The sequence below is a fragment of the Mirounga leonina genome, unplaced genomic scaffold (genome assembly GCF_011800145.1).
Source record: "Mirounga leonina isolate KUSES-001 unplaced genomic scaffold, KU_Mleo_1.0 Mir_200, whole genome shotgun sequence".
In the NCBI taxonomy this organism is placed as follows: domain Eukaryota; kingdom Metazoa; phylum Chordata; class Mammalia; order Carnivora; family Phocidae; genus Mirounga; species Mirounga leonina.
In genome coordinates, this window is record NW_023270503.1 from 6,382,454 (window position 1) to 6,409,544 (window position 27,091).

At 53.7% G+C, this 27,091-nt stretch overlaps 2 long non-coding RNA genes and 1 other non-coding gene across 5 annotated transcripts; 2 read left to right on the plus strand and 1 right to left on the minus strand.

Annotated features, from left to right (window-relative positions):
- The first annotated feature begins 166 nt into the window (after positions 1 to 166).
- LOC118025313 lies at positions 167 to 26,882 on the plus strand. 3 transcript variants are annotated; one of them, XR_004683271.1, is made up of 4 exons: positions 8,454 to 8,902; positions 22,712 to 22,926; positions 23,986 to 24,093; positions 25,377 to 26,882. It is a non-coding gene; the product is annotated as an uncharacterized LOC118025313 (long non-coding RNA). The 3 variants fall into 3 exon arrangements; XR_004683272.1 differs by lacking the exon at positions 8,454 to 8,902 and adding an exon at positions 167 to 190 and having other exon boundaries at positions 23,986 to 26,882; XR_004683270.1 differs by having other exon boundaries at positions 8,455 to 8,902; positions 23,986 to 26,882.
- On the plus strand, positions 174 to 245 carry TRNAT-CGU. Its single transcript has one exon. It is a non-coding gene; the product is annotated as a tRNA-Thr (tRNA).
- Positions 16,517 to 20,054, minus strand: LOC118025314. Its single transcript, XR_004683273.1, has 3 exons — positions 19,408 to 20,054; positions 17,544 to 17,657; positions 16,517 to 17,094 (listed from the first exon to the last, which is right to left on the minus strand). It is a non-coding gene; the product is annotated as an uncharacterized LOC118025314 (long non-coding RNA).
- Positions 26,883 to 27,091: the final 209 nt, after the last annotated feature.

Below are 27,091 nucleotides of genomic sequence, written 5' to 3' on the forward strand. Positions count from 1 at the left end.
CGGCTTCGGCCCTGAGCCGGGCCGGAGCGTCGGGCGGCGTGGGGGCTTCGGCGGGCGGGTCTGGAGGGGCGGGCGGGCGGGCGGGCGGGCGGGGCCGGAGGCGGGGCGCCGCCCTTCCCGCGCCTGCGCCGCCTACCCTCCACTGAGAGCTTCCACCGCTCGCTCGGCTGTCAGGCGCGGTGGCCAAGTGGTAAGGCGTCGGTCTCGTAAACCGAAGATCGCGGGTTCGAACCCCGTCCGTGCCTGGGGCTTGAGGTTGGGACCTAGCGGTGGGGTTGCTTTGCCCCCACGTGCGCCGTCCCTTAACTGCGTGGCATTTTTTACTTTTCGGCTTCTGTTCGGGCGTCCTCGGTCCCTCCCCTCCCCCCAGGCTGCGCAGTCACGGGCGCAGGCCGGGCCAGAGCGCCGGGGCTCACCGGACCGCTCGTGGACTTGCTCGGTCCCCGCTACGCCGTGCCTCGCTGGCAGGACTGGCATTTCGCGCCCCACTCGCCCTGCCACACTACACTGGCCAAGGCTCTTCTGGGATGCCTGTGATACCGGTGGGGACACCGAGACCCCAGGGGAAGGGCCAACGCTAGGCACTGATGTCGCCAGCGGGGAAGGGGCGGTCCCGTGTCGCTGGGTTGGTGTGTCTTAAGGGTGGGAGAACTTTCCAGAAAGGATGTTGGAATTTCTGGAGCCCAGCGGTGTTTTCTGGTTTCTGTGTGTTCCTTGAAAGGGGAGTTATCCACCTGTGCTCGCTGCCTGCATTCTTGTGTAGAAAGCCAACACATCGCTCAATTGGTGGGCGCTTAGGCCTTTCCCAGCCCTCCTTGTGAGCTGACAGTTTGAGTCTGGTGCCTACCTGTGTGATCCTTTCAATCTGGCCCCTAGCCATTATGACACTCCCAAGTCATCTCTAGGATAAACAACCCAACTTAATATGACATGATGTTGAGGGCCTCTCATTCCTGAATCACTCTAGTCTGTCTGTCCCCTTCTTTAATTGTGATCCTCAGCACTGAAAATACTACCCCAGAGATAGTTTCATGAAATGGAACTTCGCCTCCCTCATTCTGCATCCCATACTTCTATTATTGTGACCCCAAATCACATTACCTTTCCAGAGGCCCCACTGCACAGTTGACCGTGGGGAGCTTCAGGTGGATTGAATGTCAGCAGACTCTCTGAGGTAATGTCTAGAGTTACCAGAAGACAGGATGTGGGGCTCAGGGAGCAGGGAAATATATTGATCTTTTCCCTAAGATGCCAATAAATGGAAGAAATGCTCTTGGCTTTTGAAGGAAATTCTGAGCTAGGGACTCTTGTGTTATCATGGAATTGTTAGTAAATGCAAATGGAGACAGATTGCAGATATTCAGAAATAGGAAGAGGAAAGGTCCCAAACTACTGGATGTTGCCTTGAATCTTATTACTTAAATTGGATTCCTGATGAGAAGAAACTCCAAGGTTAGACATTGGGTTTTCTGTAGTAGCTGGAGTGGAGAATTTCACCCTTGCAGGGGTCGGTGATGAACCAAGCTGAAATCAATAAAAGAGGGTCAAAGTACAGAGGAGATCAACATACAGATGTTGGAGGAAACATGGGCCCCCAAAGGTAAAGGGCCAGAAATAAGGATCAAGTGTGGATCCCAGGTTAAGGTGGGTGAGGGGAGATGGAAGTGAAGGAAGGGCAGATCCAAGTACCAGGGTGAGCATGGGAACAGAGGTCTTGAGGTTACCTCAAAGGCCAACGGGTATCTACACTCACCTCTGTAGGCTGCGGGTGGGTCATTGGCTTAAAGAGTGAGCGCCCAGGCAGAAAGAGATACCTATGTTGAGTTCATGGCATGACCTCCATTAAATCACTGACATACCCTGGACTTCAACTTCTTTAGTTGCAAAATTGGAAAGTTGAAAGAGATGTTTCCTAAATACCTTGTGGCCTGAAATACAGTTTCTGCCTCAGAGCCCGGACCTTGGAGAGAAGCAAGGGGACCTCAAGCTGTCCCACCCATTTTTCTTATGGCTGCCAAGGTGATGGACAATAGTAGTCCCTTTCACTGTGGGCCTGGTCATCATGACCTCATGAGATCTATCTGACTCTGGCTCGCCCATCCAGAGAGTTACAGTCAGTCCCCCCGATGGGCAGGACGAGAGCTGCAAAAGCCCCCATTCCTGATATACTGTAGTCTGTCCCCTTCTTTAATTGTGACAAGCAGCACTGAAGAGACTTGTCCAGAGATAGTTTCACTGACTGCCAGTTTCCCCTTGCTCAGACCTCCTCCCTATATGCTCCCCCCAGGGTCTAGAACAGAACACAGGACCTCTGGCACTCCACTTTGAGATGGCCATTTGTGGGCAGCTAAAACCTCCAGGATATTTTAAAAAATATATACTACTTGAGGTCAGGCCTCTTCCTTCCCATATATGAATATTATTTAACTTAAAAGCAGAATTTGGCATATATATCTATTTTGCCTCCTGCTGTCGGTTTGAATCCAATATTCCAGCCTAGAGAGATATATTTTTAAATCTTTTATTGTACAATAAAACACAGATTCAAAAGCTGCACAGAAACCTCTTTTATGTGCCCCCCTCAATCACAGCCCCCCAGAGCCAGAGGTCACCATACTCCCTTCTTGTAATCCCTTCCTTGCATTTTTACGTGTCACCTAGTTGTGCATCTTTATACCCTATAGTTTAACTTTGTTCATCTTTAAAATTGGTATATCTTTTAGGCTCTTTTTTCTTTTCAATCACTAGTATTATCTTCCTTTCCTTTCATTTCTTTGCAGTGTATCAGTGGAGACGCTGGTCTGTTTGACCTGTAGGGTTTCCCATAGTCTGGACTTTGCTAACTGCAAACTTTTGGTGCAGTTAACCAAGCTCCTCTGTCCTTGGTATGTCCTGCAAATTAGCAGCGACATCGGACACTGGGTTAGAGTCAGGTTCCAGCTCTTTGACAACACTCAAGTATCACCTCCTCTGAGAAACCTCTGATTCCCCCAGGTAATGGGTGACTCAGCTTCTTGTCTGGGACCTCTCTGTATATCTCACACCATGGCTGGGAGGCCCCTTAGGGCTGGGACAGTGTCTCACTCATATCTGGGTTTTTAGCACCTGGTACAGAGATGGAGCCCCGGCATAAGAGAGGTCCCTATTTGGAGGGTTGGGGAAGTCTTCCCTGAAGAGGTGATGTTGTGGTTGGGCTCTGGAGGATGAATAGGAGTTTACCAGAGCACTGCAAGGTCTTGGGTATTTCTGCCCTCATTCGATCATCTTTGACACTCAAATACCATGATTTAGGCTGAAGCTAACCAGGCAGGGGTAGGTACTTTTCTTTCCCTCGCGGCCCCTCTAACCTTGCACATAAAATGAAATTGCGAATTAAGAAACAAAACCGGAGTATTTTTTTTTTTTTTAAGACTTTATTTGCGAGAGAGCGAATGAGAGACAGAGAGCATGAGAGGGAGGAGGGTCAGAGGGAGAAGCAGACTCCCTGCCGAGCAGGGAGCCTGATGCGGGACTCGATCCCGGGACTCCAGGATCATGACCTGAGCCGAAGGCAGTCGCTTAACCAACTGAGCCACCCAGGCGCCCAAAACCGGAGTATTTATAAGCAAACACTAAGGGTCCAACCCCATTCTTGGGGACAGAGGTTACCAATTTGGAATCACAGACTGATAGGAATGAAAATGACCATCCAGTCTTCTTATAGCCACAGATGCAAGTAGAGAGAGGGAAGTGATTTGTTCAAGGTCATCTAGAAAGCTCTACCTTTATAATACAGATTAGGCTCTTCCACAGAATGAGCACAAATCTGTTTGGAAATGTCATCTCCATCATTACTTGACCCGTACCCAGGAGATGGGCCATCTCTTTGCCAGCCTGTGAGCCAAGCAGTTTCTGTACCTAATATTCACCCCCATCCATAGGAAAAGCACATAGGGACAAAATCAGAGGCTTGACCAAACCACTCAGGCTGTAGAGGCAGGGGAGGGACACAGACCCAATGGTTGGAATCCCCAGGAGACTGACTACTAGCTCTTCTAGACCAAGGGCTCTAACATTGTCCTGAAACTTAGCACTGAAAGCCTTTCAGAGAGCCCCAGGTGTGACGGCAGGGACTCTGAGCCAGTAGGGCTCCCTGTATGACCTTACTTCCCACCCTCTCTGCCTCACTCCTTAGGTCACGTTTAGACAGTGTAACCCAAGCAGAGTGTCAGACCATCTGCCTCTGCCCTACTCGCCCCCATCATGCAGGAAAATCAAATCCAGGTCAAAGCACTGCTTTGGCATTGCTGAAATATTATTACACCTGGAAAGAATTTACTCCTTTCTGGGGAGTCTAGCCCTCTGCTGCTGCTTGTGGGCAAACGTTGTGTCTTTTCAAGTGACCTAGATAGATAAAGGGGCTCTTTATATGTTGGTGGAATGAATGAAAGTCAACAACAATAATTAAAAAAAAAAAAGTCAGCAGCTTCTTTTCCTACAGTTAAGGAATAGGCGAGCTGGGAGAAACCACAGAGAAAATCCCATTCCAGTTCTGAAAGTGATGACACAGAGGCCCAGGGGCAGAGAATAGCTGATCGAAGGTGACATAGGCAGGAGGAACTGAAACAGGCCCCAAATGTTGACAGGACCAGTGATCCCCTGGGGTGGCTTCTCAGCAGTAAAGATTTTATGCCCAGCCTGTCTTTCTCCTGAGCTCTGGGGCTCTCCCCTCTGGCCAAGCCATCTGGGCTGGGAAACAAAATGCGTGTAGTTTGCCATCTGAACAAAATATGCTGTGTCTTGTGTCAGAGCTCTTTCTGACTGATGGCAGGAAGCTGGGAAGAAGCCAGCACGGTCAGGACTGGGGACGTTGCATCTTATAGGCTGGATGGTCCAGAGGAGGAAGTTGAGCGGAAAGAACGCAGCACAGAGTGACCTTGGGTAAATCATTTCATCTCCACGAGCCCTGTTTCTCGGTAAACTGGGTTTTTTTTCCTCCGGCCCTGCCACTTCACAGCGCTTTATGTGTTGCTATTCATGTTCTCAGCAGAGAATCAATACCGCAACATGAGATGGATATTCAATACCTTGCATGGTTTGGGCATTGGAGGCCACGGTCAAGGTTGGCCTTTCTGCCTTTGGGGGATGTGGTCACCTTCTGAGAGGAGACTGGGGAAATCAGTAAGTGTTGGAGGGAGTGCCTCTGTGTGGCTCAGGCCTAGGGGGCCCCTGGGGAGGGTTTGGGGCAGTCAGGCCCATCCAATAATAGCAAATCTGGGTTCTCAGGGCAGTGTAGGCAGGACTGAAAGGCATTTGGCAAATATTTACTGAGTGTGCATTATGTGCCAGGCACTGGGACACAGTAATGTGTGAAAGAGACAGAAATTCCTACCCCTGTGGAGCTTACATTCTGGGAGTTGGAGGCAAAGATCAGCAGGGAGACAGAATATATATACTCAAATGAGCAAAATATGTGGCACAAAAGGGCTATGGGAAGGCGAAAAAGCAAGGTTGGGGAATAAGATGTGATGGGGAAGGGGGCTGCAGTTTAAAACAGGGCAGCCAAGGAAGACCTAGGGAAGAATCTAGAATGGGGTGGGAGAGAACAAGGTCAGTGTCTCCAGCTTTATAGGATTTTGTCCCCAAGGCGGTGTGATCCCTCCCAGCCATGGAGATGGATGTGTACAGGAATCTGTCAGAGTGCCTGGGACCTTAAGATTGTCCACATCACATCACGCCCTCCCCTCCCCACCCCCCTCAAGGGCTCTGAGGCTGGCTTGCTAAAGAGCCTGACTCCTAGGGGTCATTTGTGGGGGGAGGGGTGCAAAAAGGGCAGAAGCACCTCTCCAAGTCCAAGCGGACTTGGAGAGGATGACTACAATGGGAGAAGAGCAAAGGTGGCATGAATGGCCCCTGGATGCTGGGCTTTTCTGAGCTGTTTCCCCAGAGCAGATGATGGAAGATGCACCAGACCAGGGAGGAGTTGGGTGGAGAGGGGCTGGTCTCAGGCCTGTACTTACTGCAGCGTCCCTAGACCTACAAAATGTGGGCAGTAATAATACCCATCTGAGGGTCAGTGTGAGAAAGTAAGGAGAAGCACAGGGTCTCGGCACCTAGAAATTTCTCACTGAGAGCTCTCTCATCTGGGCACATTCTCCAACGCGGTAGTTTTCAGATTGCAGGAGGTAACCATGGGTGGATTGTGAAAGAAATTTTAACAGCCTTCGAGCAGCAATTTTTTTTTTTTAATGGAACAGAATAGGATAACAAAATTGTTTTGAGTGCATAAGAATTGTTTCATGAGACTCTTTATATAGTATAGATATTTCCTACCATGGGGCATGACTGGAAGTTTGAAAGCCACTGCCCTTAGTGTTTCTGTAAGGATGGTTGGAAGGGTTTTTTCTAACTTACTGACTTGCATGCCACCGTCCCTGTTTTGGCCATATCAGAATACCACCTGTAATAGTATAGACTGAATACTTGGCTGTGAGCTGGCTCACTTTAACCATTTTTTGCCTCATTGTGACAATATTCATGACATTGACATTGAAAAATACACATCACATTTTTTTTTCAACCTGAAACGGTCTCACACACGAGCGCTGCGCTTGGGGACGTGGGCGTGTCACGGTGAAGGCCCTTGCTCAAAGTACAGCTTGGACGAACTCTGAGACGCAGTCCAGCCCCGGCCCACTGTCCAGGTTCCCCAGTCCTTGAGGTTGACCTTCCCACCGTGGCCCCCTCAAGGACAGCCCCTGTCTGCTTGTGGACTGGCTCCGGATCTTTTTGGGGATGTCCCCCTCAGTGGAGGAGGCCAGGGCCCAGCATCTAACTTTGTCTTGTGAGCTGTCCAAGAACTCAACTCGCAGAATCTCCTTTCTAGTCCAGCTTTGATTCCATTGATGGGATTAGGTGCCCCCCACCGCCATGCACTTTGATGTGGTCAGGGGGTAGCAGGAGGATTTCGAGCTCAGGGAGCAAATCTTAATCTTCTGCAGGCTTCTCTGGGATCAGCGCTGGGGTAAACCCATTACATCCCTGCCCTTTCATCCCCCCAGGGCACCGGCTCCTCCAGGCCTCTCCAGGCTCCGAGATCCAAAGGGTTTGTCAGATTTAGAGAGAGCAATAAAAGGGGAAGAAAAAGCAGAGCATGAACCCCAGCCCCCCTCTAGCATGGGCAGCATCACCAGCAATGTCGGGGCATCTTCCTCTTTCTTCCCTTCTAATCCTAGGCTCCCACAAAATGGGGATTACAGACCCTTGGAGCCAGCAGCTCACCCTGCCCCAGCACTGGGCGCCTCTGCCTGCGCCTGGCCGCCATCTGCCCTCCATCCCTCCCAGAGCTGCTCTCTCCTGGGAGCACCTGCTCCTACACATCTGTCCAGCTCTGGAATCTCCCCTGCGTGGGCTAAAGCACTCCACTTCCTCCGCAGTGAGGTTTTAATGCCTGTTTTGGGCTGGTGAGGCCAGGAAAGAGAAGACAGGAACATAGCCAATATTTATATGAGGCCACAAACAGGTATGTCTCATGATTTTCTTTAAATTAAATCAGACTGCAGCTCCATCTGAAGAGAAGCGGGCGGAGGGAGGGGGGACTCCATCTCAGTGGTGATTTGGGCTTCTCCAGCATTCTGGCCATCTTGAGGATGGGCATCTTGGCCGAGGAGGACGCCCCAGAGGGCTCTCAGATGAGACACGCAATTACTCCCCGACGTCCTGGCGTCTCTAGAGAGCGTGGGTCAGCAGGTCCACCAAAGGGGATTCCACTGACTTCTGACCCCTCTCCAATCATGGGAAAGCTCTCTTTGGGCCTCTCAGCTTTTCTCTACCATCCTTCCTCCCCACAGTCCCCCTAAAGGAGCTCAGGTTTTCAGAAAGCACAGCCAGTAAAAGAGGTTGTCTGCAGGCAACTGGAAAGGGGGCGGGGGGACGGGACGCGTAGAAAACACAAAATTAACATCTCAACAAAGCACGCTGCTGGTTACCATTGCGTTTGGCGCTTTACATTTATTATCTTGGTTGGCCCCCAAAGGCCGCAGGAAGCGCCTGGATGGCTCCAGGTTCCAAATGGGGAGGTTGAGGTCGGCCGCAGGAGAGCTCCACCCGGGCGGGGACGCAGCCTAGGAGCAGCGTGGCCGGCAGGGGGCTCTCCGCGCCGGCCTTCGCGGGAGGACGCGCCGGCAGCAACTCGCGCCGGTCAGAGGAGGAAAAGGGAAAATTACTGGAGCTCGGGGGCGGGAAGGGCTGCGTGACTGGGAGGAAGGCACTCGAAACTGTCGAGTCGGGCCGCTCGCGTCCGGACTCGCCCCCCCGGCGCGGCTCAGGCAGCCCGGGAGAGGGGCGCCCAGGCCACCGCCGACCCCTCCCCTCCCCTCCCCGGCCCGGTGTCTTCCCGCCGGTGCTGCAGCCCCGAGCGGGCGCCGCGGCCGGGGGAGGTGCCGCCGAGGGGCGGGCGGAGGGCGGGCCGGGGCGGGGCGCCGTCCGCTCGGCTCCGGGAGGCGGTGCGGCCGGGCGCTGGCCGCGTCCGCCCGCCGGGAGCCGCGGGGCGCGCAGCCTTCCTGATGTGTCACCAGCACGTGGAGCTAGCTAGGGCCGCGCGAGCGAGTGAGCGGAACTCCCCCAACTTTCGAGGGGTCTTGCCGCCCCGCTCCTCTCCCCGCAGCGCCAGGCTCGCGCTCCCTGGGGAGGGGGGCTGCAGCGGCCCCCAGGTCCGGGCAGGTTGAGCGAGGCCCCGGCTCCCGGCCCGGTCCGCGCGCGGGGAACCCGGGACGTCGGGGTGCAGGGCCCGGCTCGCAGCTACTTCCCCGACTCCCGGCGTCGGCGACACGGGCTCGGCGGTGCGGGAAGGCAAGGCCTGCGGTGGGAGGCACCCCGCCCGCGGCTCAGCCCCGGCCCTGCGCCCCCACGGATCTGAGCGCAGGTAACCGAGGCGGCGCGGAGCTGGGCCTCGGGGGTGCGCGTGGGATCGTGGCGAAGTTTCTCTAGCGCTCTCGGTTGGGGGTGCGGGGGTCGGGGAAGGCTTGGTCCCCGCACCTCCCCCACGCCCAGCATTGTCCTTCGGCCTGCGCCGCGGTGGCCTGGAAGCCGCGGCCCCGAACGTCGTGTAACCCTTCCGGGGGCTGGTTTCGGAGCTCGCGGGCCGAGGTCGGGCGGGGCGGGTGCCTTCTTTGGCGGACGCCGCTTGGGGGAAACCCAGGGCCTCTGCGGAGCAGAGCGCCTTGGAAAGCGGGCGAGATCCAGCCCGAGGGAGCCCGTCGGGGACGCGCCCGCACCCCGAACTCGGAGACGCGGGGGAGCTGAGGGCTGGGTCTTTGCGGGCGAGATGAGGGTGTCGGTTCAACTGGCCTACAAAGTCCCAGTCCTCGGCCTCCAGGATCGGCGGCTTCTCCCAAGCTCCAGGCCGGCACGGCAGGAGCTCAGCGCCCAGGCGGGAGCGTGGATCCCTGCCGGGGGCCACCTCCCGGGACCACACTGGAGCGGGGGTGGCAAGGGGAGCTCGGCGCGGGCTCTCAGGGCAGATTCGAGGGATCCCTGTGTTTCGCAGGAACAGTGGGAACGTGCTCAGAACTTTAAGGCGGTCACTGTGTGCAGTCGGTGTCAGGTCCGTGTTCTTCGGGTGGAGCCGGTTCGCGCCCGGGCGGACGTGGAGTGGGGAGAGACAGCCTCCTGCTCCCCAGCTCCCCACGCGCATTAGCCCACCAGGGCTTGTCCTGCTGCGCTTTCCAGGGCGGCTACCTTGAGCTTGGAAGTGGGGAGCATCACCCGATTTCTGGAGTTGTCCCTGGGGAGATGGGACGGGATGTGGGGGGTTTAGCCCCTGCCGCTCCGTTCCACCACTGTTTCTTCAAAGATGCGTCTTTGTGGGAGTGTTCTTTTGTTCCCTGATCTATGCAACGTAATGTTGACCGCACGAGTCCTCAAGTTTTATGCTTCTTAAACCCTCTGCGCACTTTGTTCTAGACCCCCAAAAGAAAAAAGTCCACCAGCCCCGGAAACCTCGAGTTTGTTGGGTGTTGGAACTTTTTGTTTATTTTTGTTTATATTGTGTTTTGGCTATCTTGGCCGCGGGGGCCTTGGAAAAACATTTGGGAACTCACAGTGAGGTGACCTGAACTGTGTGAAGGGCAAGCTGACAAAACAGGGCACCTTGGGCCCCCCTTCCACCTGGCTTTGGAAAACTGGAGAGTTTTCTAGAAGCAGGAGGAGGGTGAGGGAGAAAGCAGCCAGGTTGGCCCACCTTTCTGGAAGTTGTGCGGGGACCCCATCTGGAAGGTTTTTCCACAGGCTTCTGTGGGCTTAGTATGGAGTCGACTTTGCAGGAACCCAGGGTAGCCTCTGTCGGTGTTTTGGTGGCCCTGCGGGGGCCTGGAGGGGGTGGTCAGGTATGTGGAGGGGAGCCCCATGGGCTGTGGGGTCCCTGAGGGCAAGGTTGGGCCCGTGAGTCCAGAGGGGGCACAGCCTTGCCACTGCAGTTGGCCTGTGTGTTTTCAAGTGTGAGCTTTGTCCTGCATGCCTTAGTTCGTGTAAGCACAGATGCCACAATTATGGGAAAAGTTTTGTTTGGTCATGTATCTAAATGCACAAGTATCTTAACAAATTCTCACTTTTGAGGCAAAACAGTCTAGGAGCAGGCTGGTGGGACCTTCAACTGGAGGCCTTGCCCTATTTAAGAAAAACGGTCTCTTCTTCAGAGTACTGAACCAGGTTGGGAAAACAAAGTTCTCCCTTTGAACCCATGCCTCTCCGGGCCCTGAGGATGAGTATCTTAAATTAAATGAAGTGGAAATCTCCAGACTGTTACGTGGTCGCAGAACTGGGCTGGAGTGATGGGATGGCCGAGTTGGCTGATTTGCACCCACCCTGGAGGGGACGGACACGGGGATCGGGGACATAAATCCTGGGAATAAAGCATAAGGAGCCGGCAGTGTCCCCGGCCTCCCTGGCCTGGTTCAGGTGGCTGGCAGTTTTCCCTCCAGCATAGTTAGGGCTGACCTGGGTTTTAGGGATTTTTAGGAAATGCCTTAGTGCTTCATTGCTTTGGGGGAAGTGAGTGATTACGTTTTTCCTTCTTGGGATTTTTCCTTTGCAAAGTGTGATTGAATCGCTACACAGTGGGCTGGCCAGGCCTCCAGCAGCTGATTTGTGCTTTGATTTAAGCCGTTGTATTTAGGAATCGGGCTTTGGTTGAGAGCCTTTTGATTTTTCTGTCCCTTTTGAATTCTCATAGTTTCCTGAAACAGATGCCTCCCCCCCCCCCCCCCCCCCCCCCCCCCCCGCTCCCCCCTGGGTCCATCCCTGTTAGCCGGGTACCTCTTGGCTCCGTAGGGAAAGTGACTGACATGGGCAGACTTGTATGTCTTGGAGCACTCTTCTGGAAGCAGCTAAATGCAAGGTGGAAAGCTGGTGGGAGGGAAGGGTTTCAACCAGACCCCCAGGGAGACCACGGAAGACTTAAAATCCAGCTGGACTCCTGGTCCTGCCTCCTGGGAGGAAACTTGGATTCCCTCAACTCTTAAGTAGATTGCAGCCTGGTGAATAATTAACCTCGCCCTTGTAGCTCCTTTTTTTTTTTTTTTTTTAAAGAAAAATCAAATTCCAACCTATGAAAGATTAAAGATCCATTTTTTCCCAGCAGGATCGGATTGGCAAAGGAAGCGTTGGGAGAACCCAGTCCTCTCATCTTCACCCTCAATGTCCTAGCAGCTCCGAAGTTTGGATACTTAGAAATACCTCTAGGGTTTCCCTGGTGGCCGTCCCTGGGAGTGGCCTCTGAGCTGCTTCCCCAAGTCTCCTTCCCGTGCCTTTGCGCAAAAGCCGAGCTTTCTGAACCCCCCCCCCCCCCCCCGCGAAGGTCAGGCTTCTGTCCCCTGCTTTGCGATTTGTGTGGCTCTCACTCCCGCACGGAGTGGATTTTGCTGCCAGGTTGTCTGCGGCTCTCTGAGCACAATAGTAACTGGACTGTCTCTGTTCTACACAAAAGAACAGCGCTTCTAATCTGTGACACATTCGTGAAAGAGTTGTCTCAGAAGCAAGAGTTCAGCTTGGGTTTTTCTGGAAGCAGCCTAGTGTGAGGGCCATGAAGACAGACCTTGTGCCCAGGCATCATCCCCACCTTAGGATTACAAAGCTGCTGTTCCCAGCGGGTTGAGTTGGGAGTCCTAACTGCCACTTACCTTGGACCAGTAACTTCTCTGTGCCCATTTCTTCCTTTGTGAACAAGAGTTTGCTACCTACATCGTCACTTCGTGGTGAGGCTTATAGGAAAAATGGAGGTTCAGTGCCTGGCACACACCAGTGGACCTTTGACTGGTGCTCATCTCCTCTGCTCTCTTATTTGGAATCTGCATACGCGTCAGTTGAGAAGGGTGCAGAGTGATTGAGACCTCAGGCTGGTGGGTCTGGCAGGTTAGAAGGTTGTCTCTATTGCTGTCTAACGTGTAGCCTTGGGCAAGTTACTTAACCCGCTGGGAATAGCAGTTTTGTAATCCTAAAGTGGGGATGATGCCTGGGAACCTCCTTCCCCCGGCTCAGGCTTTCTTGTCTACCAACCATGTGTAGGGGCCGGGGCCGCCTAGGATTATAGCTGTAATACGGCATGGTCCCTGGCTGCCCACTGGGATTTGTCCTCCAGCTCTGAGAGCAACTGAGTGGTATCGTTGAGTCCTCTTGTACCTGAGGCTGAGGCTCAGAGGGGGAGAGTCTTCCCCAGCATTTCATGGCTGGGTGTAGTAGGGCTTCCCAGGTTGGGAGCCGGAAAGCGTGAGCTGTGGAACGGGAGGTGGATGAGGCTGGATTAGGCAGCACAGAGTCTTAAAGTACCCTAGATGTGCCAGTGTGGCCACCTCGAACACCTGCTCTGCAGTACCTCCAGCCTGAAAGGCCCGAAGATTCTGGTTCTGACGCTGAGCACATTTCATGAAAGGGCCCCAGGAAGGATGAACTGCCACAGCTGCTTTTGGCTTGTGGCTCACTAAATGCACTCTAGTGGGACCAGTGAAGCAGGGTACAGAATCAAAGTGGGGGTGGGTGGTGGAAGGAAATAAGTTGATATTCCAAAATACACTGCAGGGTAATCAACACGGGAAATAAAAACCAGAATTTTGTTGGACTTCCTTAACTTTTTTTTTTTTTTATGGCTCAGTAATGTTTTGATTTTGTGTTTCAAACCAGTGATTGAGAGAGACCAGAATCTTTTCAGTGCTTTAGAGGCCTTCAAGCAGTGGCCTGGGCTCACAGACATCCCCAGAGCAGGTGACTTCTCACCCACTGCGCAGCTCCCTCCCTCCTCCCTTTGGCAAGGTCTGGGGAATTTTGAAATCGCCCTGTAGCCAGATCCCTTGTGTTTGCTGTCCAGGAGAACTGGGGAGGGAGGTGCTATGTGGAAAGAACCACCTCCTGATCTTAATCTCTGCTCTGCCACTCCGAGCTGAGAGTCCCCTTCTCTGTCCATGGGGGGGAATTGGACTGAATTCAGCATACCCCCCTGGTAGCCTTAACTTCTCTTCCACGATTCTGAGCCAGGAGGCACAGAGGGCACAAGTTTGGAACCTGGGGCTGCGGTTGGGAGGGGTGGGGAAGGGACTCAGATGTGCAGCTGGGAAATTTGGATCAGTCTGTGAAGACTTTGTGGTTCATTCTCATGAAACTCACTTCCTCTCACTGGATTTCTGCCCTGGGGGGGTGTGGGGTTCAAGGGAAAAGCTAGCTTCTCCTTCTTGGTGACTGAGGCTTTCATCCTGGTCTTCAGTTTTCTCTCTCCATGTCCTTTGCAAGGTAGACCTCCCCCACTCTTCCTAAACACAAGGAAGTAGGATTCCTGCTTATCTGCTGATGGCACCTGGCTTTCCAGAGATTGGTGGAAGACAAAATCCTTTCCTGCTGAAGGCAGGCATTGGCGAAAGGGCGTAGGCTTTGCAGTTGGAAACCAGGCTCTCCCATGGACTAGCTGTGAGTGACTTTGGACCAGTGACATGCCTTCTTGGGACTCAGTTTTCCTGGCTGTGATGACACACGCCTACTCTGTTTGATCAGAGGATCAAATGAAAACACGTGTGTGAAAGGCCTTGTGGGTGCATGGTGGGAGGGGAGTACCTGTAGCTGTTCTCAAGTGACACCATAGTTCATCCCAGGACCTATGGGGCCAGTGAAGAAACCCCAGTGAGATCAAGGAAAGACGACTGGAGCCTGGCAAGCTGCTTGCTGGCTTAATATCTGGGGAGAAAATATTGGGAGAAAAGCAAGTCCTTGCTGGGGGTGGGGGTGGGGGCGGAAAAGCAAGTCATTGCTTCTTCAGGGAGATGTTCTGGGTACACCCTTGGAGGGGGGGGCGGGGAGTGTCTCTGACTCTGCCAGGGGTGGGCTCATGCAATCCTTGTGCTCCAGCCTATTTGAAGAGACAGGTTAGTAGAAGAGTGGAGATAACATTCTCTTGAATCCCTTCCTGCAGAGCTTGCTGTGGTGAGCTTAAAAACATGGAAAAAAAAAATGTGTCTCTGCTCTTGGAACTTTGAGGGCAATTAAACAGATACTTGGAAGCCGGACTTGCATATGAGCAAAATGTTAGTCTCTGACTTGCCTGGCCAGACCACTGTATATCTAAGAAAAGTCAACCAGACCACTTGCTCCCAGCCGGTCCATGTGGAGGGTTCACCCTCCCCTGGCCTGAGTCTCCCTCTCCCCCTGCCTCTGCGCCTCCTTCTGTGTCTGGTGATAGTAAGCGTTCATTGTCAGTCAGTTCTGGATGCACATTAACCTTGGCCAAATCACTGAATGTTAAACCATCTGGCAAAATACCACATTTCGACAGTGGGCCCTTTCTATATTGATGAGGATAGAGAGGGGCAGGCTGGATGCTGGAAACCCACTTAAGCAGTGACAGTGGAAAGGGGCAGGGTCCAGGATCCTGACTTGAATGTGAGGGGTGGGGATGGAGCAGGGGGGTGCTCCTTATAATAGAAGTAGGTTGGAGAACCAGCTCCCCATCTCCAGCGCCCAAGTGGGTGAAGGGGCTGCTGTCAACCTACCTTGGCATTCTCCCTTTGGTCCTTTCGGTGGATTTTGTAATTAGACAAGTTGTGACAAATATCCCATTGCCCTTTGGGCTGGGGAGTTGTGAGGACTCCTGCCTGGAAACCCAGCCTCGTTCACTGGGGAGCCATAATTAGGCAAGAGAACAGTTCTTGGGCCCTTGATTCAATAAAGACCCTTTTATGATGTTGGTTTTTCCCAGAAAAATAATACCACTTTGCCCCGTTTATTGCATTTAGATGTGTAATCATATTAGAGCTGAACAGCCCGGGGGACTGAAGTTACGCAGTTGGGGTTTTCACCAAAGCCTGTTACCGGGTCTTCAGAGGAAAACCGTGTCCTCGGAAAAAAAAGGAAATGACAAGGAACATTTTTGAGGATCTTTCTCTCTTGGCATTCAAAGGATATTTTCTTGCATTAGGGTGAGAGGTGGCCCAGGATGAAGACCGGAAAGTGAAACTAGAGTGGCCCATGTCAGTGCGGGCCCCTGGTGCTCTGGGCAGCCGCGCCTGTGCCCAGGCCATGCGTGCCCGGCATGGTCCCTCCTTGTCGGGCAAACGGTATTTGTCAGATGGGCAGCACGTGCCCTGCCGAGGGCTGGGGGAACTGCCAGAGAGGATGCCTGCGTCCTCTCCACCAGGAGTTGTGCTGTCCCAGCACGTCTGCACCGCGGTGGCAGGGCTGCGTGCGGGTGCTGCTGCTCACAGGTGGCAGTGCTCAGCCTCCCCAAGCCCCTCCCCCTGAAGGGCAGTCAGCCCTGACTAAATATAGTCCTGGAGGTCGCAGGCAGCTTTGGTTGGTTGGGAGGGTTGGCCTGGCCCCTCCCACAGCCGCTGGCCACGCCCCTCCAGGCTGTCGGCTTCGGGAGGGATGCCCTGTCCAGGGCGCTCTCCAGCGTGCAGACCACTTTCCGCGCCAGCAACCCCTCTCACCTTCTTACCCCAGACGTTTTGTCAGGCTCACCATGTTTCCCAATCGTGGAGTAAAACCCCTCCTAGAAATCCGCCCAGAGTCGGGGTAGGCAGAGCTCATCAGTAGAGCCCAGCACCTCTTTCCCAATTTGGGGTTTAGAAATCTCAGGCGATGAGGAAATTTCTGGGAGTCATTTGTAGGAGTGCTATGTTAAGAAACAGAGGGTATGACATTTCAGAATGCCGAAACCCTGTTGCATGAAAAGGGGGGAAATCCATTTAATTCCAGGACAGCTGATGGGAGTTATTGCTGAAATATTTTCCAGTTATCACCCTTTACTGCAGAAGCACTGCATTTTGTAGATGATTCCACTGTTTATAGATAATGGGTATTAAAATATTCTTCCGGTATGACTGTTGTAAGGTTTGAGGTTTTTGGTTTTTCAAACTTATAATTTAGACTTTCTGGATGTTTTACACTCTGGAAGAAGTGCTATTAAATTATATATACATAAAAATATGTAGTGGGGTGGATTTTTTTTTTTTTTTTTTTTTTGCTTTTCCAAAGGAATATAATTAAAACGTCTGAAACCAGATTATTACCTAATTAGTACATTTTTCTAATTAGCTGTTGGGAACTTGTGATGAAATAAATTATTGTCGATTTCCAAATGGAACTTTAGCCACAGAGGAAAAAAAAAAATCATGTGTTTTCAGTTTTGGCTACCACCCCCTCACCTGCTCCCCGCAAAACACCTCGTGTACCTGCCCAGAAGGCAGCAACAGTGTCCAGACAAGAGTTTCATTTTCCTTATCTCAGGTAAATGCAGTTGGAAAATTATTCATCTGTGTCAGCTTCTCTCTGCTCCTGACAGTAGAGCAGGTCGATGAAGGCAGGGTTTAAATACTCCTTTTTGACATTTGTCAGCAGAAATGTTAGTGGCTGTTCTTTGAGGAAAGAAGTTCTGGTGATTGATAGTTCATTCAGTCCGTGTTCTCGGCACGCCTCGTGTGTGCTCGCTTTGTGCCCGGTGGCCACGGGGGCAGTCTGCAGGGGTAGGGATCTCCAGCCAAGAGCGGGGAATGAAGCTGGGAACCCAGCTTTTGTCCTTTTTAGCTCTTCACAGGTGCAGGCTCCCGGTCCTTACCTGGAATTCTGAACGCCAAAAAAACCCTGCAAACCGAAAGTTTGTTGTTATAACTAATTTCATGGGAAAGCCTGACCCACACGGACTTGAGACGGTGAGAGGCTCTATTTCTCTCGGGAAGGGTGAATATCCATGGGTTTCACTGCAGAGATATGGATGTGTTTAATTAGGGGTGCTGCCCTGCTGGAGTGTGGCCAAACAGGTGGTATGTGCACCTTGTGACTTTAAACCCTGGAAAATTCTAAGATACATACAGTCTGAGGACTCCAGTGGGAAGAGTGCAGCTCTGCGCGCGAGGCGGGGGTTAGAGCCCCAGCCTTTCTGGGGCATGTTTTTCCTTCAGCACACCCAAGCAGCAGGCCTCGCGGTCCTCAGAGCCCTTCCCTCACCAGGCCTTAAGCCCCATGAGGGCCCAGAGGTTTTGCTCACTGTTGTATTCTCTCTGAAGCATACTGGGTACTGAGTGAATACTCACCAGAAGCTGGCGTCGGCGAACTTTCCCTGTGAGGGGCCAAATAGGGTTACTCTGTGTGGCAACTCTTCTGTTGCGGTGTGAAAGCAGTCACAGATGCTACCTGAATGAGTGCACCTGTGTTGTAATAAAACTTTAGATATAAAAACAAGAGGTGGTCTGGGTTTGGCCCACGGGCCCACAGTCCGCCAACTCCCATGAGAAGGATAAATGCATCTTTAAAGGGAGACTCTTCTTTTCCATACTGTTAGCTGAGCTGTCTGCATGCCTTCTCTGCTTGTCTTGTTTCCCTCCCCCATGGAGTCTCCCTTAAAGAGATAAAAGTTGTGGCTCTGGCGGCCAACCCACGCCTGCCTTTGGCTCCTCCAGATGGTCTGGAGCTGTGGACGAGAGGAGGGCGCTGCCTCCCCGGACCAGCCTCATTAGCAGCAGTGGGTATTTGTGTGGACAGATGCATTTAGGCCCCGGGCCAGCCTTGCCCAGGGGCACTTGGACCTCCACTCACTGATGAGTTGTTTTTTTGGCTGGGCGGGGCCGGGGGGGGGAGCCGAGCCAACCCCAAGGCACACTGGCCGATCGGCATCAGGCCAGGCAGGGCTGGAGAGTTTGGGGGGGGTGGGGAGCTGAAGGGGTGAGTGTAAGCATTTAGGAGCTGAGGTGTTCTTAGCAAAAGAATTTCTGGCTGAGAGAGATGGGTTATCATAAACCCAGGGACTCTGATGGATGAGTTTCAGGTCTCCTGGCTTTGTTCATCCCAGCCTGTGAACAGCCAGCAAGGGCGGATGGGGCCAGCGAGTCCAAGGCAGCTTTCTGCTGCAGCAGAGGCTCTGGTCCAGTGGAGCCCTCAGGCTCCCACCTCCAGAGCAGCTGTCCTGGGGCTGACTGGGTAGGTGCTGGAAGGAGGGCCTGCAGAGCCCACTCCCCTAAGTTGGAGCACCAGCATCCCTCCACCTGGCCTGACCCAGCTTGCTCTGCCAGGGAAGATTGTCCCCTGACTTGAAGCATGCTTGGCCTCTCCAGGCCCCAGGGCCAGACTGCCTCAGCCAATCCCTGCCTTGGGCCCCAGCATCCCTGTCTGTGTGCTCAGTAGCTTCTCCAGAGGAGGGGTTCCCCCAAGACATTTCAGGACTGTTGCCCTCTGCCTGACCACTTCCTTCCCTCATCAGGGTGGGACTGGCACATACTTTTCTTTCTAAAGCAAATTCCAAACAAGGGCTGATGATAACTCTTGGTTGGCTTTTCTTTTTCCTTCCACCATGGTTTTGTGGGTTGCTGGCTATTTTAGGGACGCCACATTCAGCGTGGAGCTCTTTACTCTGCAGCTTGTCTGAGAGCCTGGATGGCTTTTCAGCCCCCAGCAGCAGGGTGGGGGTGGCGCAGGCCCCTGGTCATCAATGTATGATCAGCACAGGCCAGGCTCAGGGAAGGCCCGAGGACCAGGAATGGGTGAGCTCCACTGTCAGCCATGCCCAAGTGGGTCACTTTCATGTGCCTAGCATGGCTGGGGGGCGTCCTCTGGCCACGACCCAGGGCAGCCCCCCACCCCGACCCCACTGCCTGCCCCATGGTGAGTGGATGGCCTGAGCGGTGGTTCTTAAGCTCGGGTGTCCCTGAGCATCACACAAGGAGCCTGTCTGCGATGCAGACTGGGCCCCCAGAGCCACCATTGGTGATGCGTGCGAGTGACTGGGATGTATGTGGTTTTAGGACTGCGCTGCCAGGGGCCAGTAGGTAAAGCAGCTTCACAAGCAGGGGCCCAGGGGGAGCAGGAAGAAAGAAAGAACGTGGCCGGGGGCAGGAAAGGTCGCCCAGAAGAGAGAAGCTGAGTCTAGAAGAACACAGCAGGGGGTGGGTCAGGATGGCTCACCCCAATGGAATGCTTTGTGCCAGGCAGAGTTCTAAGCCTTTGATGGGCACGAACTTCAATCCTCCCAGCCGCCCCTGAAACAGGTAGTTACCCGGATCTCGCAGAGGAGCCGACTGAAGCGCAGAGGGGTTGGATAGCCCAGCAAAGCTTCTGTGGCTGCGAAGCTGGGAGCTGGTTTCACCCTCTCGCTCCGTCCGCCGTGGAGCCAGGGCACCCCAGGCGGCGGGACCAGCTCACACAGAAGTTGTGCAAACTGCAGGCTGGAGCTTCTGAGCGGGCCAAGCCCGATGCAGTCGTGGCATCAGATGGTTCAGATGGCTTCGGTCCTCGGGTGTGGGGGACAGCTTGGGTTTTGCCGGAGGAGCGTGTGGCTGTGATGTTGGTTAGGGCAGAAGGCTGTGGGCAAGAGGACAGTTGTCATAACATAGTCGGGCGAGGGTGAGGCCATGGCCTGGCGGCTGGGTTTCTGGGCACACTTCCTCTCGGTCGGAACAAGGAAGGACCTGTGGTGTGGGGCAAAGGCACGGCCGTCGTGCTCCCTGGGCAGCCAGGTCTGTGCCTGGACCTCCATCCCGGTTGCTCTTCCCAGCAGGGGGGAGTTCTCTAAGACATGAGTCTTTGGCAACTTCCAGGGGGTCCTGGCCCAGCCCCCGCCCTTGGGGTCTGAGGGGAAGGGGGAAACTGCTTGGAGAGAGTGATAAACTTCTGTCAGGAACCTGCTAAGTGCTTTGTATACTTCCCTTCGGTCCTTACACCACCCCGCAAAGTGGGCTGCTTATTCCTGTTCACAGATGTGGAAGGCAAGGCACAGAGAAGCCAGGTAACTTATACCCGGTCACACAGCAACTAACCAGAGCATGCCACCGGGTCTGTTTTCACCACAGCGGGGCCACACAGCACAACTGGTGACAGGCCCCCAAGGGGTGTGTGCTGTGTCAGGCTGGGGTAGGTTCCAGCTGAGCTGGGACCCTGGCTGGGATGGCCTGGCTTCAGGGCACAAGTTAGCCGTGGGTGGGTGGCATTCTGCACCGCGAGGTTCCGTGGAGTCAAAAGCCCAGGGTCTGTGGAGGGGAGCCTCTGCCACCCCAGAGGCCTGCCCAGACTGGGGGGAGTGGGCAGAAGGGCTCATACTTCTGTAAACCAGGCTCTGATTCTGGAAGCCCTTTTCATCCTCCCATAAGAAAAGAAAGGGGTCACCATCCTCTCGCCTTTCTTCTTGGCCACGTTCTGACCATCCCCTCACCTCACCCCCCGTTTCTGCCCACCTGCACTTCCCAGCAGAGCCTGTCAGCTGGTTGATTGAACCTGAAAACCATCTGGGACATAGCAGCTGTCTTTGCCCATCATAGGGTGTGTTTGTAGGGCTCGGGGACCTATATGTTCCTGACTCGGGCCTGCCTGACGCTGTTGCCTCTTCCAGAACCCACCTCCGAGGAAGTGGGCAGAAAGTGCTAGAGCAGGGGAAGGCTGCACAGAGATCCCTGTTCACACAGCAGCTCCCCCCCACGGCGTGCTGGGTCTCACACGCTGCACCCTCTTGCCTCCCACCAGGGACAGAGGGCCAGTGACCGTCGGCTTTTCAAGGAGCTGACCCTTTGGTTCCTAGAAGAGAGCTGAAATTCTCTTACTGCCTCTGGAAAGGGAGAGATGGTGGGAACTTAGTTCCTATTGGGCCCATTTTAGGAGTCGAGCCACTATGACCGCCCCCCACCCCATACTCTCTTCTCTACCCGCACCCAGCCTGGCCTCCCAGGAAGTCTGGAGCTGACTTGCCTGTGTACCCATTGCACGTTCCCATCCCATGTCAGGCCTGTGACTTTCCCTCGCTTGTCAGGAGCTCAATCTCCACAAGATGGGTCCACACCCCACGGGACGACAAGGGCCAGGTAGATGACCCTTCTTCCAGGTCTTACCACATTCCCTGGTTCTTGGGACTGCACTCGGCCACTTGGGATTCCTGTGCATTCTGGCCCACCGCTCTCTGGGGGCAGAAAGCCCTGGGTTTAGAGTTGGCTCGGGGTGAGCAAAGGCTGCTCATTCCTGGGCATGCTGTGGGGCAGTGAGGCTGGCCACCTGCCAGGCCACACCTGGGGGAGAGTCGTGCCACCGTGGGGACCCAGCAGCTACCCTACCCGCCACAGAGCCTTCAGGGGCCAGAGGGTGGTGGGCCAGGGTCAGGTGAGGGTCATCCATCTCCACCTTGGCTCCCCTGGGCCAGCCGGTGGACTGCTTACTTACCTGGAGAGTGTTCAAGGACAGCAAGAAAAATGAGGGACTTTCAGGGGCAGCTGTGTTTTCTGACTCAGTCATAATGCCCCTAAAAATCCTTATTGTTCTTGCAGTGTGCATCGGGCCGCCAAGCCACCCCTCCTCACCCACCTGGCCGCTCTGGTACAGGAAGGGCTTCCTGGGGGCCGATTGGGATGTCCTCCTCCATCCTCTTGAAACGAGAGGGTATTATTAAAACAATTCTGTTGGGACGGTGTGTTGATTTGCATATATTTTTACAATTTTTTTTTTTTTTTTTTTGGTGGAGGATTAGGGAAGGCTGAGCATTGAGATAGTCCTGCGCAGATTAGAACTCAGGAGAATAGAGAGTCTCCCCAGTTTGTGTGCGGTGAAGGTTCCGGGAGCCCGGCTGCATGTGTGGGGCCCAAGGATGGGCACCTTTTGGGCCAGTTATGTCAAGAACAGCAGTGTTGGGCTTGCCTGGATACTTACCTCTCCTGAGAAGTTGGAACTGTTTAGGGGCAGGAAGTTGTACTATGTTTTAAAACAGAGGGAGCCCAGCTTGCTCCCTGAGCGCCATTTTGAAAATACACTCCCCGGTGGATTGAGAGGGCTTCTCCCCACCAATCCCTGCTGTGCCCCGGGAGCTTGCTTTTTCTTGGCTGGATGTTCTCTATCCCAGTTTCACCTTCTGGGGCTCCTTACTTCCCAGCAGATGCCCCCACCCTCACCTTTTCCAGCCCACCCCACAGATATGTTGGCTGAGCCAAGGCCTTGTCTTGAGTGGAGTTAGGGTTGCTTGCTGGGGGGTTGTCAAGAAGAAATACCAAATTTATGATATGTCCCCCTCAGCGCAGGAACGCCAGTTCACAAGAATGTCCCTAGATCCCAAAGCAACAGAGTCTTCCCCCCACCCCCTGCTGAGGCTGAGCAGGTGGCCTGCCCATGCATGGATAGACAGGGAGATGAACAGGCAGCAAGCAGGACTCTGAGCTCCTGGGGTCCACCCCAGGGCTCATCGACCTCACAGGTCAGCAAGGGAAATTAATCCTCTAGGTATTTCTTGGGTTTCCAGGTGCAGACTCACAAGTTCCTGTCACCAGAGAAGATGGCTGTTTGCAGGACCCTGACCGCATGATCATCCTTCCGGCCAGCCTGGCCCCTTGCTCCCTAGGCTCTCGTCCTCCTAGCTGGGCCTCCACACCAGCTTTCCCAGAGACCATTTTTAAAGGGCTGGGTTTGCTCAGGAGCCTCAGCATTCTTCTGCCCAGGAGAAGGGACAGCGTCAAGGTAAAGGTTCACGTGAGGTTGGGGGTGGGGGGCAGGGTACAGAGTGATGTTTCTCACTTGGTAAGAGGTGGATGGGGCTTTTGCGAAATGAGATTCCATCACCTACGATGGTCCTAGGGTGCTTGGTCATTCCTCATAGCTAAGTGTTTGCTAACTTTAAATCAGTTGTTCCTCCCTGAGGCCCCTTTGCCCTGCCCTTCCATCCCCCACAAACCTCCTTATTCCTGAGTGTGTTCCTCCTTCTTTACACAAAACACTTGCCAAAAAAAAAAATAATAATCAATTTTTTTTAAAAAGGTCCTACATGAAAAATAAAGCTGAGTACTGTTTTCTCCCCCAACTATAAAAGAACCGCCTTTCACTGTAGAGCATTTCAAAATACAGAAGGATGAAAAGGCTTATAAAAATGCCCATGCCTAGAGATAATGTCTGCTAATGAAATAGATCCTTCCAGCACTTTTCCCCTACGTGCATAACACCCCCGCCCAGTTAGCAGGATTGGGGCTTTTAAAAGGCGTGAGGCTTATAACCCATTTAAGCCATGGCCCTTGGGAGCCAGAGTCTCTCTTTTCTTTCTGCCAAGTGGGAAGGGCCAATTGCCTGCAGCCGGGAAGCTCAGAACTCTCAGGCGGGCGGCGGGTATTAGAGCCACACTAGGTCTCTCTTCTGAACCAAGATTGATGAAGTTGGTGAGGAGGCTGGAACTGCAGGCTTTGTCCTGTTGGATCTCCAAGTGAGCTGCAGCACCTAGACTCTGGTGACACTAAGAATCTGGGGAGCCTTCCACAAGTGTCAGTGCCTGTCCCTCCTCCCCAGAAAGGCAGGTTGGACCTGGGGTTGCCAGGGATGGGGGACAGGGTGCACCTAGGGACTGGTGTCTCTGTCTGCTGTTCCTCGGGAGAACTCTCTGGCTACATGGCCACACGTTAGAGCTGGAAGATTCTTGCGGCTCTGCCTTCAGAGTCTGCTCGAGGAGAGGTGACCATTGGCAACTGGCCGAATTTCATGTCCGATACTTCCTCTGCCGCTCAGAGTCCTCTTTGGATCTCCATTGTATAGGATGGGCTGAGGCACAAGTGATCAGGAGACCCCCTGGAAGACGCAGCTAGGATGTGGCAGAGCTGGGGTTCAGCGCTGTAGCTTCTGGCTCCTGAGGCCAGTGTTTCGGTAATAATTACTTATAATGAGCATATGGTCCTAACAAGCATATCATGATGCTTACTAATACTGAAGCTTTTGGTCATCTAGTAACCGGAGGTGAGTGGGTGGGTGCTACTGTCTCATGGAGGAGGTATCTGCACCCCAGGGAGGCTGGGTTCCTGTCCCTGGGTCTTCCTGATGTGAGTGTGCACCTGGACGGCATGCGCCCACAGCTGCCCCCATTCAGCCTGCCATGTGGCCTGGGATCCAAGTTCTGGGCAGGGCAAGATTTAACCCCATTTTCAGAACACACCAGAGGCGTGGCCTAGGTGGCGCAGCTGGGGGGTTGGCAGAGGCCCCTGGTTCCCTGCTCCTTGCCTGGATAGAGGTGTCCAGGAAGGAGCCCAGCCTGCATGGGGCTTGCTCATCTGGGCCCTGCTCTGAGCTGGCAAGCCTCAGGGTCAGGACCCCTGCTGGGGGTGCCTAGGTCTCCAGAAGGCTGTCCCTGCCCCTCCCTCTTTCCTACAGAGCTAGCCTCCAGGAACCTGGCTGGAGGGCCACCTGGGCAGGCTGCCAATGCAGGGAACTCATGGGCGGGCCCATTGTGAGCTTCAGGAAGCAGTCGGCTGTTCCTGGGCCAGTCTGCAGAGCTGGAGGGCCAGCCAGCCTCAGACATGATGGGTGGAGCCTGGAGCTGAGAACACTACTTTCCCAGAGCCCAGCAGCTCTGGGCCAGGCCCACGGGCTTTCTTGGGCAATGAGGGCCTGAGCCTGGGCCACGCCCTCCCTTGTTGGCCTTGGCTCTAGTCTGGCTCTCCCCCTACCCCCCACCAGCTATTTTGCAGCAGACTGCCCACTCTTGGCAATGACATCCATTTAACCTGCTTCCCAGAAAACAGGATGGTTGGGCAGGCAGACTCAGCCAGCACCTTGGTGGGAAACAGGGCGGTCGACCTCAGCTCAGGCTTTTCTTGCCCATGCTTCTTGAGGGACTGGGTTGGGAGATGGCCCTAAGCTGCCTTGGCTTACCTGGGTCAAAAATAACCTCAGCTCAACTCCCAGCCTAGAGCGATGAGGCTGAGGCCAGAGCTTTGAGCTCCTGGAGCTGGGGAGTGGGGAGGGACAGGTCTTTGCCCAGGAGTCTGATCAGGGGCAGCTATTTAGCTGGGGGCCCTGGGTAAAGCCCCCTACTACTGTGTCTGTTGCCTCATTTGGTTGGTGGGCATAATAGTGCCCTGTAGAAATGTGTCTGAATATAAGGCTTCTGAATACACATATGAAGTCGTTGCTCCCTTTCTCGCCCCTTCCAGGAGGACACTTCAACAGAGAACCCTGGGAGGTGTCTGGCATGGAGAAGATGCTCCCTTAATGTAGTTGCACTGCTCAGGAAGTAAGGTTTGGGTCTCAGTGTATTGGATGGTGCCTTCCGTCCTTAACTCTACTAAGATGACCTTTCCTTCTGCTTCCTCTCTGGCCCTCCTGCCCTGGCCAGACCCTGGAGGGATGGTGGCTCTGGCTTGAGATGCTGCATTCCTCTCAGGTCAGGCCCGCCGAGACCCAGAGCCCACGGAGGCCTCCTTCCCCTCCTTGACATTCGTCCTGCAAGTCCGGACGCCAACTCCAAGGCGGTTCCGTCTGGGCCTGGGCCAGAGTAGCTGTGGCAGAGTGCTCCTCCCTCCAGCGCCAGCCTCCTTGGGTGCAGACAGCCCAGCACAGGCAGGAAGGGCCTTCTGTTTGCCTTGGCTGGTGGGGAAGAGATTAGTGCTCGCTTTCTGTTTTGACTCTTATATCTAACTAAAAGGCAGGTCTGTGACGTCACAGAAAAGCACATTTGAGCCTTGAATGAGTTTGGGGCCCGTTCTTAATGCCTGGCCCCTGTAGAGGTGGCTGGAGGTAGGAATGGGCGATACTACCACCCCCTGAGGATGTGGAGAAATGTGATGGCCAACTGTCAGCTCTCCCTACCCAGCGTCCATGGCCCTTTCTCCTGATAATGCCTCTTCCCCTTTAGAGGATCACCTCTCACCCACCCCGACTTTAGAAGCAGGCATGGATCCCAGGATGGACATGGAGACTCCCTCTTGGACGTTTTGCAGCAACTATGGGGAAAGAGGCATTTGTTTTTCATGGGGTTTGCCAGGTTGATGGAGCTGCTGGTGGCCATCCTGTTCTCTACTTGAGGTCGAAGCCAACAAAGAGGAAAAAGCACATAGATGGAGAGAATATGCTGTCTGGACATCAGTAAGCCCCTGGATCCAGTCATGCCTGAAGCTAAATACACCTCTGGATTAACCTCATTATATGAGCCAATGCATTTCTTTTTTGCTCAAATCATCCTGAGTTGGGTTTCTGTCATAGAAAGGGTCCTAATAAAGCAGTATTTTTCTTTGGTCTCATTAAAAAAAAAAAAAATCAGTTCTGAGATAAACTTTACATGCAATAGAACCTACCCATTTTAAGTGCCCAAGTCATAAGTTTTATCAAATGTGTACCCCCTTGTCACTACCCCTGCCATAGAGATAGAGAACATTTCAAGCTCCAGGACAACCCCTAGGACCTGCCTTGGTTGTAGAGATTGATTTTGCCTTTTCTAGAATTTTATATTATCATTTAGTGTGTACTCTTTTGTGTCTGGCTTGATTCAACATGTCTTTGAGGTTCATCCATGCTGTGCGCCTCAGTAGTTTCATGCCTTCCTACTGAGACACCTTCCACTGTCGGGATGTACCAGTTTGCTCAGCCATCTGTCAGATGGTGGACATTTAGGCTATTTCCAGACTGTGACTATTACAAATAAAGCGGTTTTGAACACTGAACACAAGTCTTTGTGTAGGCATACATTTCCACTTTTGTGCCTAGACATCAGTCTCATTTTACAGTTGAGGGGACCAAGGGTCACAGGGGTAGAATGACTTGTCCAAAGTCACACGGCTGAGGGATCCTCTGGCTTGCACTGGGAACACAAGTAAGGCAATGATGTAGCTCGGGTGCGTGGGTGTTCTTAACGACCTGGGACTGCTTGAGG